Below are 9,997 nucleotides of genomic sequence, written 5' to 3'. Positions count from 1 at the left end.
AATATCTGATTTGTACGTCAAAACATCGTCTCATTTCAGATGCTGAGCACAATGACGATGTATTTTCATTTGCAAATAGTCTCTTTGAAAAAGTTCGACTGCCCTTGCCCTTGCTGTAGTCATTTTGTTAGGTTTAAATCAACAATATTGGAGTTTCACACTGTTTCCCTGTATATCCATATGTTTTTTTTTCATCACAGATTTCCATAGCGATGGCTGAATTAGAACATTCATCCTCACCCGCTTGTCTACCTTTTGTTCCAACAACATTGCGCAATAACGAAGTGGGAAAAACGTAAACCTTTTCCTAACAATCAATAGAGATATGATATTCCTCTTCTCTCACCCGAATTTAGCAATTCATTTTCCAAGTTTGCTTTACCTGTGTTCATTTTCCGGTTATTGAAGATATAAATCATGTGAAAGTGTCTGGCATTTATTCAAATATTGAGTTTGGGGTGACGCAAAACAAACACGTGGTTCATGTTGTTAGGGCATCAATAACGCCATGGATCGAGGATAGCAAAAGTTGAAATCACTATCTTTAAAAATGTACTCCACTTGAAACGGAATGTATAACTATTCAATTTCTCTATTATTTGAGTTTCCAGAGATATATAGATAAGCTCGGCTGAAATAATGTATATAGGGTGTGATATAGTAACTCTCTTCGAAGGTTCAGTGGCTGATCGCAACATAAAGTTTATGAAGCTAGCCTTATGAACGAAGACAGTTAATATATCACAACCAATGTACATAATTCTAATCGAGCTCATATCCATACATGGGAAATCAAAAAGGGGCACGAAACGTTCCAATGGTAGATATACGCTCCTTCCCCCTCTCTGAAGGTGCTTGTTTGCCATAGAAATGAAACATAAATTTCTGCATAACTCGAGAACTAATCGAGCAAATGGAACCAAATTTAGCATATGGAGGTTTAAGGGAGCAATAAATGTTTTTATGGTTGTTTGACGCTCCTTTCACCTCTCTAAAGAGGAGGAGGGGAGGGTGCTGAAAAACTCGAGAACTAATCAAATAAATGGAATTAAACTTTGCATACAGAGCATTTTGGGATCGATAAACGTTTCTATGATGGCTCGACACTCCTCCCTCCTCTCTAAGGGGAGACTACCATACAAATGAAACACAAATTTCTGCATAACTCGAAAACTAATCAATCAAATGGAGCCAAATTTGGCATGTGAAGGTTTTTGAATATGATAAATGTTTCTATGATGGTATGACACCCCTCCCTTCTCTGAAATGGAGAGGGGGTCCCGTAAAAATAATACAAATGTTTCAACCAAACATGACAATTGACAACAATTGGGCGGGACTCTCTTCGAAATTTTTTACATTTAAATTTTTCAACACTTTATTAACTTTATTAGAAGGTTTTGATCCTAAAAAGTGCTTTCGTGGTTTTTTCGAAAATCGAGCACATCGTGAAAATTGTCCTATTTCAAACGCTTATTGCTCAGTCATTTCATGATGGATTGATGAGATTTTTGCGTCAATCAATTTCGGCACTTCATAACAATTTTTCACATTGGATAAAATAATATATGTCATGAGACTAATTATCGAACAATTGAAAAATCTCAACCCCTATCCTAATGAAAATACCCACTTCTGACTGGTCAAAATTGACGACACATGCTGGGGGAAATCGGCATTGCAAATACGTAAAAGTATGGGAAACTTTTGTTCCCACAGAAATGTATTCCCTAACAGAGATTCCATATTCCAGGTAACTGGGGGAAATCAGCATGTGAATACCCTGGTGGTCGATAGTTTAACAAACGACGCGCACAAATGGATAGTACTTATTATAACTAGCGTGCTGATTGCATACGTGCTGGCGAATAAGTTGGGAGCGATGAACGAGTATTTTTTTGACGTAGAACTACGTCTTTCAGGAAGGGTGCCAACTCAGAAAACAGGTCACGTTTTTGTGAAATAAAGTTAACGTTAATAACTATTTTCACAGCGAACAAATACTGATAATTTGCACACCAATGAAATCGGAAATTTTCTGAGTTTTGTTTGATATACTATACAGTACAATCCACTAATGCCTAAACATTCTCATTTTCCTATACATTGGTTCTGCCGATTTGTGTGTATTCCCGAACAGAGCTGGCAATAACGAGCAACTGATACATTCGTTTCTGTCCGTTTTCAACATATTTGGTTTAATTAAGCCTTCCGCGATTTGAAGCCACACCACTTATCGTTTGGTGGTCTTCGAAGCAACATGGTTGACGCAGAGCGTCAAGCGGGAGAGGATTGTTTTCTTGACAGGTGAATTAGGAGTATGGTATAGAGTTTCTTTCCACAAGGGCCCTTCTCAGGGCTAGAGGTGGAAACCAAAAATAGAATAGAATGAAAACACAGATGCGAGTGGGTTAGCATAAAACAACGAGCGGATATCATATTCATACAAGGAGACAATATCCGAAATGATAAACAAGTGGATTGAATAATATAATTCCGTAGTTCTACGTCGAAAACTGCGGTCGTAGATACAACCCATTACAATTTTTATTTTCATTCCAATAAGAATATTGAAGAATGGTGTTTCAATGAACTGAATAGAACTTATGTTTGATAGAATATAAATAAAATTTAAATTTGGAACTTTTATATTGGTTACTTCGTGAAATTTCATATCAATGACCAATCATGCATTGTAAAACTTTTAGCACAAGTGTAAGTTTGAAATTGTATATGGTAGCAATTGTGTTGAAATGACTTGAAATATGAGACGATTTTTATTTCTCCCAAGGGAAGCTCATCCGACGAGAAAAATTGCAAAAATGAAGGAATATTCGAAAAAGTGATTTCCCATATGCTCCACATATAGTATTAGGTGCTGTTAGTCCAATTGAAATTCGCATTGAGGCATGTAACATCGTGTTTCGTTGGGCTTAAAGCAAAAATCGAAATGGGTTGAATAAACATTCGGAAAGTATAAAATAAAAATGAAATTACCTTTTCCATTTAAAATATATTTTCTCAGTAACACATTTTTTTTCTGGTGAGAAAAATTGATAATTGTGTTCTATCGTGATACGCACCATTCAATGACTAATCACCATACTTCTCACATCATCACTCGGATGTGAACATTGGTGGAGTGAATAAACAATAGCTAACAACCAAACTAAACCGCGCTTTTCAGGGCCACCAAATCATTATCGAAGAGTTTAACAATGTTATTCTTCAAACATATCCAAAATCAGCATGCAACAGATAGCCTAATGGAATCCTACGTCAACTATGCGGTCGTATCTCGGACACAACCCTTTTGTGACTTTTTCGTCCGTATGCATTCTACGAAATGTAAAACGTTTTGTAATACATTTCACAGAGCGGAGTGTGAGTGGGTGATCGGAGCCGCTAATTCTTATGCAGTCTGTAGGGAAGGGATTCCGTCGGTCCCGTACCCCTTTTTGATGTTCAGATTGTCGATAACTTCCACAATTTCGTTTTCGGTAAACTGGATCACAGGGAGTCAATATTGTACGCAGGAATGTGGGTAAAAGAATCGCGTCTTGGTCTTGGCTAAACACACTCTTGAAGAACGTAGCGAAGAGTTTTGCGGCTTCCACGATTGGGTTGCCTTGGTACCATTGACCACCATGTGGGATGCGAGAGGATGTATGCCTTTTCTTCATAAGGCCACAGAAGCACGACGGGTTTTGTTTTACTCTAGTCTGAATAGTTGCCGGAGGCGTCTGGTAGCACTGTTAGATATTGCGGTTCAACGTCATGAAAGTAGTTTCGAGTGCTTACAGACTTATAATTCAGGGGTCCGTATTTTTACCGTTACGTTATTTGAGGTAGAAACGATTCGAATTAATTCTTAGGTTCCTCAGCCGCTTAAGTCGTATTCAATATTGTCACATTTCCATCTGTACCAGAGGGGTAAAAATCTTTCTCATCTGTAGTTTTTCTTCCCAAAAATCTGTGCCATCGAAAATATACGTTATGGAAGGTAAGCCCAAAGTGCACAGAATAAATGCATGGGAAAATAGAAATGCTCCCAATGTTCATCAATTTGATCCAACTATGCACTAGGGAATCGCAATGTATAGTATATCAAATATCTTCGATTCTATCTGTATGTAAATCATCAAAATCCGTTCGCATCAAAAATAGTTATTAACATTAACAGTATGTCATAAAAACATGGCATGTTTTCTGATTTGGCATCCTTAATGAAGGACACAAATATTGTTAACTAGGCACAGTGGGGATTACTATCGGAATGTGTTTGTCATTTTGGAAATTACTCAGAAGGAAAAACCGGTAATCTAATTTTTCATTTATAACTCTACATCTCCGAACGCCAGCGGGAGAATTTGTCCTCAATGGAGTGGTAACACATTCCATTACCCTTCCGTATGTCCTACACGCTTCACTTTCGATGTTGCCACGCAAAATCCTTCGATATGGAAGAGTAACCGACATAAAATAAACGCAATCACCGGTTTCAAGAATAAAATAACGACCCGAGACTCGACGGCAATCGCCGCTTCATGTTTCGAATAACCATGGCGGCGAGGCAACGAAGTGACGCCAATTGTTGAAGGATATTTCTCCTATGGATTATCGCTTCGTCGGAATGCCATACATACAATGCGGGCTGCCTATGTAGGGCAAAATTAAATATTTTGAGGACTGCAATGCAATTTTGTCAAAGTATGGAGAGCGACACCAAACCGGGGTTCGTCTCCAATTCAGCTCGTGGACGCGATTTTGTCTTCGGCCGAGGATCCTTGCGGCTCATGCGCGGTCCCTTTGTTTTGGCGTGGCGAATGTCCTCACGGAAGCAAGTATCAACAAAATCAAAGATGCAATATCAGTCTTGTTTTAGTCGTCAGTCGATATACAGGAAGACTCTGAAAGTGGTATGGAGCTTTTGTACCACAGATGCTGCGGGATACTTTGATTGGTGGAGTGTTGGTTCGTCCTTTAGTGAGTGTGTAAATTAGAGGATGAAGCAGTGTGATTCACTGTACGACGGTTGATTCGAAAAAAAAAATGATTGTGTGAAGTGTTGACTGATTTAAAGAGTGCGATATAATCTCGCCGGTAAACAGAAAAAATAACGGCAAAAGTGTATGATTAAATCGAGAGGAGTGAGAATTGCTTGACTCATTCTTCCGTTGTGAGAATCATTCGCCTAGGGGTCCTTTCGAAGCGCAGGGAGAGTTTCCGGAGTTGATAAATTGGATTTGTACTGCAAACTGTCAACGTTGCTTCAGCGGTTGCCAGCAAGTGGATTTCCAGTTTTGCGTAATTGGATGAACGTCAGCAGTATTTTTTGAAGCTGTGCCAGATGATCGGAAAAGTTTCTCCTAACCAAATGCAGCCACACGAGAGTAATGTTATAACCGTAATATTATAAAGGAACAATAATTGGATGCGCGGTTGGATAGGTCTATGGAAAAATGTATATTGCTATGAATAGAAGAATGATTTTAGTGTTGGCAAATAACATTTGATAACATGTTGTTGTATAGTGTGTCAGTATTTTACAAAACGGATTGACTCTGAACGTAAGCTGTCTTTGAAAATACTAATAATCATAAACTGGCACATTGTTGAATTATCTGAAACATCTATCCGTCGATTTGTTGGGGTACCGTAAAATCAGGGAGTGAAATTAACAATCATCCTCTGAATGTGTTGAATACACTGAATCTTCACGAATACATTACGGTCTAAACGGTGCTTCACCGGAGTGTTACACTCTGGCATAAGTGGCACTTTACGACAAAAATGTTTCTCGTTCATCTGAACTGGTTTAGACGATAACACTCCTACTCCATTAAACCTTTCGGGTCACGTGGAACTACGCTGTGGTTCACCGACGTGAGAGTACGTGACTCCGTTCAATATTCGCACATTTTTGGTTAGTGGTGATATGCTGTTTGTTTCGCGATTTCATTTATCTATATTAATCCAATGAAAGTCACACTGCTTTACACAGCGATAATTATGTTTTTGAGATCCGGCGGCGTATTTAATCATTTGGTTCTGGGGAAGATTACACAGCAGGATGGGACACTGGATGAATTCTGATTCCATGAGGTGTTTTACATGGAAGAATGGTGATTAATATGATAATTAAATTTACATTGTTTTTGAGACGCAAGGTTCACTCGCAGCTTCATCTCTCAAGAGGGACAGATTTCCGTTAATATTTAGTATCGCATTTAGAAGTGATTGCCTTTTTATTTTGTTTATAGTACGTATTCAAAAAAAAAAGAAATAGAAAAGCCGGAATCATATTGCTGTGTTTTCTTCTTTTTTTCAATTATTTACGGTGGACCTTTTTTATCAATGAGGTCTAAGTGTCTTAACAAATTCATTTCTCAATTTTTTTTAGCATTATAGCATACGGTAATGTTATGATATACTTGTGCATGATATATTATTCAATAGATTCTCGCAGATTCGAAGGGATATCACAAAATTTTCTCGATTTTTTCAATGGAATGACAATGTATTCGATCGTGAGATACCACTTCCTTCCATCTATGTGAATCCTTTTTCCTGAAATATAGTTGTGGGTTACTCAAGTGTGCCTGATTTGAAATCTGGATATCGTCTTATTTTCTGGTATCTGTACATCATCCCGGAGTTTCATTTCAGTCCACGCAAGTTTTAATTTTTTTTGTACCAGGTTACGTTTCGTAATATGTACGTGCGAGTTGAACCTCACCGTTTTGATTTTGATGACATGTTGCCTCGTCATATTGTCAGTTTTTCCGTCTTCAGAAACTCTATTTAGATACCCAACAGAAGGTAACCGTTGTTTCATTACTGCCGATGTGTTTAATAGGAAGGATCTCGTCTCTCTATTCGGGTTTTATCTGTTTCTTTATTGCTAATGACGTGAATATGCTTGAAAAATCCGGTTCTGATGCGAGATCCAAGTCAATTATCCTTTCATAAATCGGCAGACTTTCATTTGGTCGGTGTTAAGTCAGAGGGGACCAATCCCAAAGTTAAAAATTTCGAATTATTGGTTGCATTAGGTTAAACATTTTGTAAGCTACATATCACATTTATCAGATCTGGAACGTACAGCGTGAATAACGGATCAAAACTGTTTTGAATGATCAACAAAAATCCCTCATAGCCAGAGATGCCAACCTTCCTGATTTTTCAGGATTTCCCAGACTTTTTAGCGCGTTCCCTGATATCCTGACGAACACTCAATTTCTTCTGATTTTTCTGAATTGATCCTTTTTTTTCTGGTTTTTTGTACTCTTTACATTATTCGTAATAAATATACTGGTTTCCATGTCAAAGTTTTCTGTCATGATAGCTCTCCGGTTCACACTTGTATATATCTAACATTAAGTTAAATTGAATATTGATTTCTCTGCAATTGACTGTAGTGATGCTGTAGGTTTTCCGGAAAAAATATAAACGATCAAAAGGTTAGGTGAAACACTAGCATTTCCGCTTATGCGAGGATTTATACCATGCTCATTAATTCTTTTACATATCCGGTCTTCGCCCGAAGAAAGATAAAAGAACTTGAAATCCAGATGTCTGATTGAAATATAATGTTCAGCAAAGTTATTGGGAAATCAACGAACTATTTAGGAAAAATCATATTCTTACTCAAAAATTTAATTTATTATTAAAAACTTTCATAGCTCAAAACATGACCCCCTCGAAATTTTTAAAATATTATTATCGGAAAGCTCTTTCAATTTAACAAAGTTTGAAGTAAAAGTCGCATTAAAAAAATCGTGCAAAACTTCACCAGCAGCTTAAAAAATCGTGTCCGGTACACATTTTGAAAAAAAACTTTTTTTGTGCAGTAGATAGGGACCACATGAAAAAAGTTTCCCCCAAGAAAATAACTCAAATCCACGCCATTCACCGTTCAATTTCCTTTTTTTCCCCTGCTTTGCGATGGAACACTTTGCCTTTTCGGTTGCACGTGGCTGTTTTGTGCTTTTAGTTGCATGTCGAAACGTGTTGCTGTTAGAAATCATGTCATGCAAAAACTTAGAAAAACTTAGAGCATTTGATGAGAGGAGGGGAATGATTTCAGAAGTGGATAATTGAGACGCAAATATGCTTTTTTCGCACTGAAATACATATAAACCATCGAAAAAAACTAAATGGACGATAACTTCGTCAAATAGGCTTCTGTTCATACACCGCACAAAAAAAATCGCACAAAAAACCGCACAAGAACAGAAAACCGCACAAAAAAATTCACACAAAAAAATCGCACAAAAAAAAACTGCACAAAAACAGGTTTTACTGTACACGATGTACTTGATTGTAATGTCCATGTTTTCTATTATTTCACAAACATGATTGTCATTATCCAAAACTTACAATATTTCGAGAATGGATAAAGCCTACACCCAAACTAGCGTTGGCAAAAACATGTCATCTTTGGCAGAAAAGATGCCATTTCCTGTGCATGAGAGTCAAATGCGCAAATAATGAGCTCTTTTAAAAGCTTAAAAATGGTTTGTATGTATGCGAGCAGACATCTCTTTCTGTTTTCTTTTCTCTTTTCATTTGGGATTGCGCAAAAAAAAGTCCATATGGTGTCAATGGGGATCGAACCAAGGCCGGCTGGAATGCAAAGTTACTTCACACGACCACGCTATCCATATAGCTGCCAGCGCTATTATAAAGGAGCGTGATAATATTACACCTCATCATAAAATGAAGTTGGAAGGTGTTTTCTAAGACGATAAAGAAGAACATGAACGAGAATATCACCCTTATTCTTGTTTACGGCCGTATCTGACTTTCGTTCGAAAGACTTGATTCGAAGAATTTCGAAAAATACTTTCTTGTTTTCGTACGAATCCGTTCGAACAAGACCTTTTTCGAACATAAACATCAGATGCAAGATTTCATGCATCAATTAAATTTCATGCAATATTTCATCAAAGCAACGGTGAAAGTGTCGCTCATACAGTAATCGTTCGTTAATTTTGCCAGAAAATCAACCCAATTATTGAATTTTACTAACTGAACTGCAAAACAGCAAAAACAATAATAAAAAGTACACAAAGAAATGAAATATTAATAATGTTCATGAATCATATTCATAATCCTCAATGACTCAATTCCTTCTATAATAGATTGAACAGCAGAATCAGTACGACTTAAGCTCAAATTATCCGAAATACATGAATATGTACTGATTTAACAATCGAATGGAATTCGCAAGAAAAAAGTGACGTTTAGAAACCACGTGAAAAAACACATTCGTACGAAAACTAGAATGGCCGATTCGTTCGAATTGTTCAATTTTCGAAAGTTCGAATGAATGGATTTGATTCGTACGAATACAAGAATATAAATGGCACACTCTTTCGAACGATTTCTTTTCGTTCGAAAACAAGAATAAGGGTGTATATCTTTCTCTGTCTGGGCCGTGTATTTGGCAAACTATACGAAAAGCTTTCATATGCTTTAATTTTAATGTGTTTCCTGTTTCGCTCCCTCATATTGGCTCTAGCATATATATTATACAAACAAATGATATACATGTATTGGGGAGTAGAATATTTTATGTTATCTTTCAGCTTATTTAATGTAATAAATCGGGATGCCAGAACATATGCTAAAAATTAACTTTGGGTATAGGATGAAACGTTACATGTAGTTTTTCGTGTAGAATCGTGTTAAGATTCCATTTTTAACATTACTTTTTTTTAAATGACTACGATTTCGCAGAGTACTGAAATTTTATAAGTGTAATTTTAAGTGTAAGTAAGGGTAATTTTAAAGAGAGTTTTCTGGAAAAACATATTTTCAAAAACCTCGAAGGGATCGTGTTTTGAGCTATAAAAGTTTTTAATATATAATTCAATTTTTGAGTAAGTCTTTTAAACAGTTCATTAAAAATGTTATTTTTCATGGATAATTAATGATTTGTCCAACAACTATTCCAAATATAATAATTTAATCAGACATCTGGATTTTGAGT

At 36.7% G+C, this 9,997-nt stretch overlaps 1 protein-coding gene across 5 annotated transcripts in view; it reads left to right on the top strand.

The window, feature by feature from the left end:
- Positions 1-4,882: 4,882 nt before the first annotated feature.
- The window catches only part of LOC129768731 (uncharacterized), a 168,194-nt gene continuing 163,079 nt past the window's right edge, over positions 4,883-9,997 (top strand). For 2 of the 5 annotated variants that reach the window (XM_055770570.1, XM_055770575.1), the window contains exon 1: positions 4,883-4,986. The gene's annotated coding sequence lies outside the window, so the exon portion shown is untranslated. Of the gene's footprint in view, positions 5,104-5,222; positions 5,394-9,997 lie in introns of those variants that run through there. The other 3 variants (XM_055770572.1, XM_055770571.1, XM_055770574.1) reach the window with 3 other exon arrangements.

The sequence above is a fragment of the Toxorhynchites rutilus genome, chromosome 2, assembly GCF_029784135.1.
Source record: "Toxorhynchites rutilus septentrionalis strain SRP chromosome 2, ASM2978413v1, whole genome shotgun sequence".
NCBI classification, from domain to species: Eukaryota; Metazoa; Arthropoda; class Insecta; order Diptera; family Culicidae; genus Toxorhynchites; species Toxorhynchites rutilus.
The sequence above is the reverse complement of the archived record's forward strand: the minus strand, read 5'-3'. Positions and strand labels throughout refer to the sequence as shown.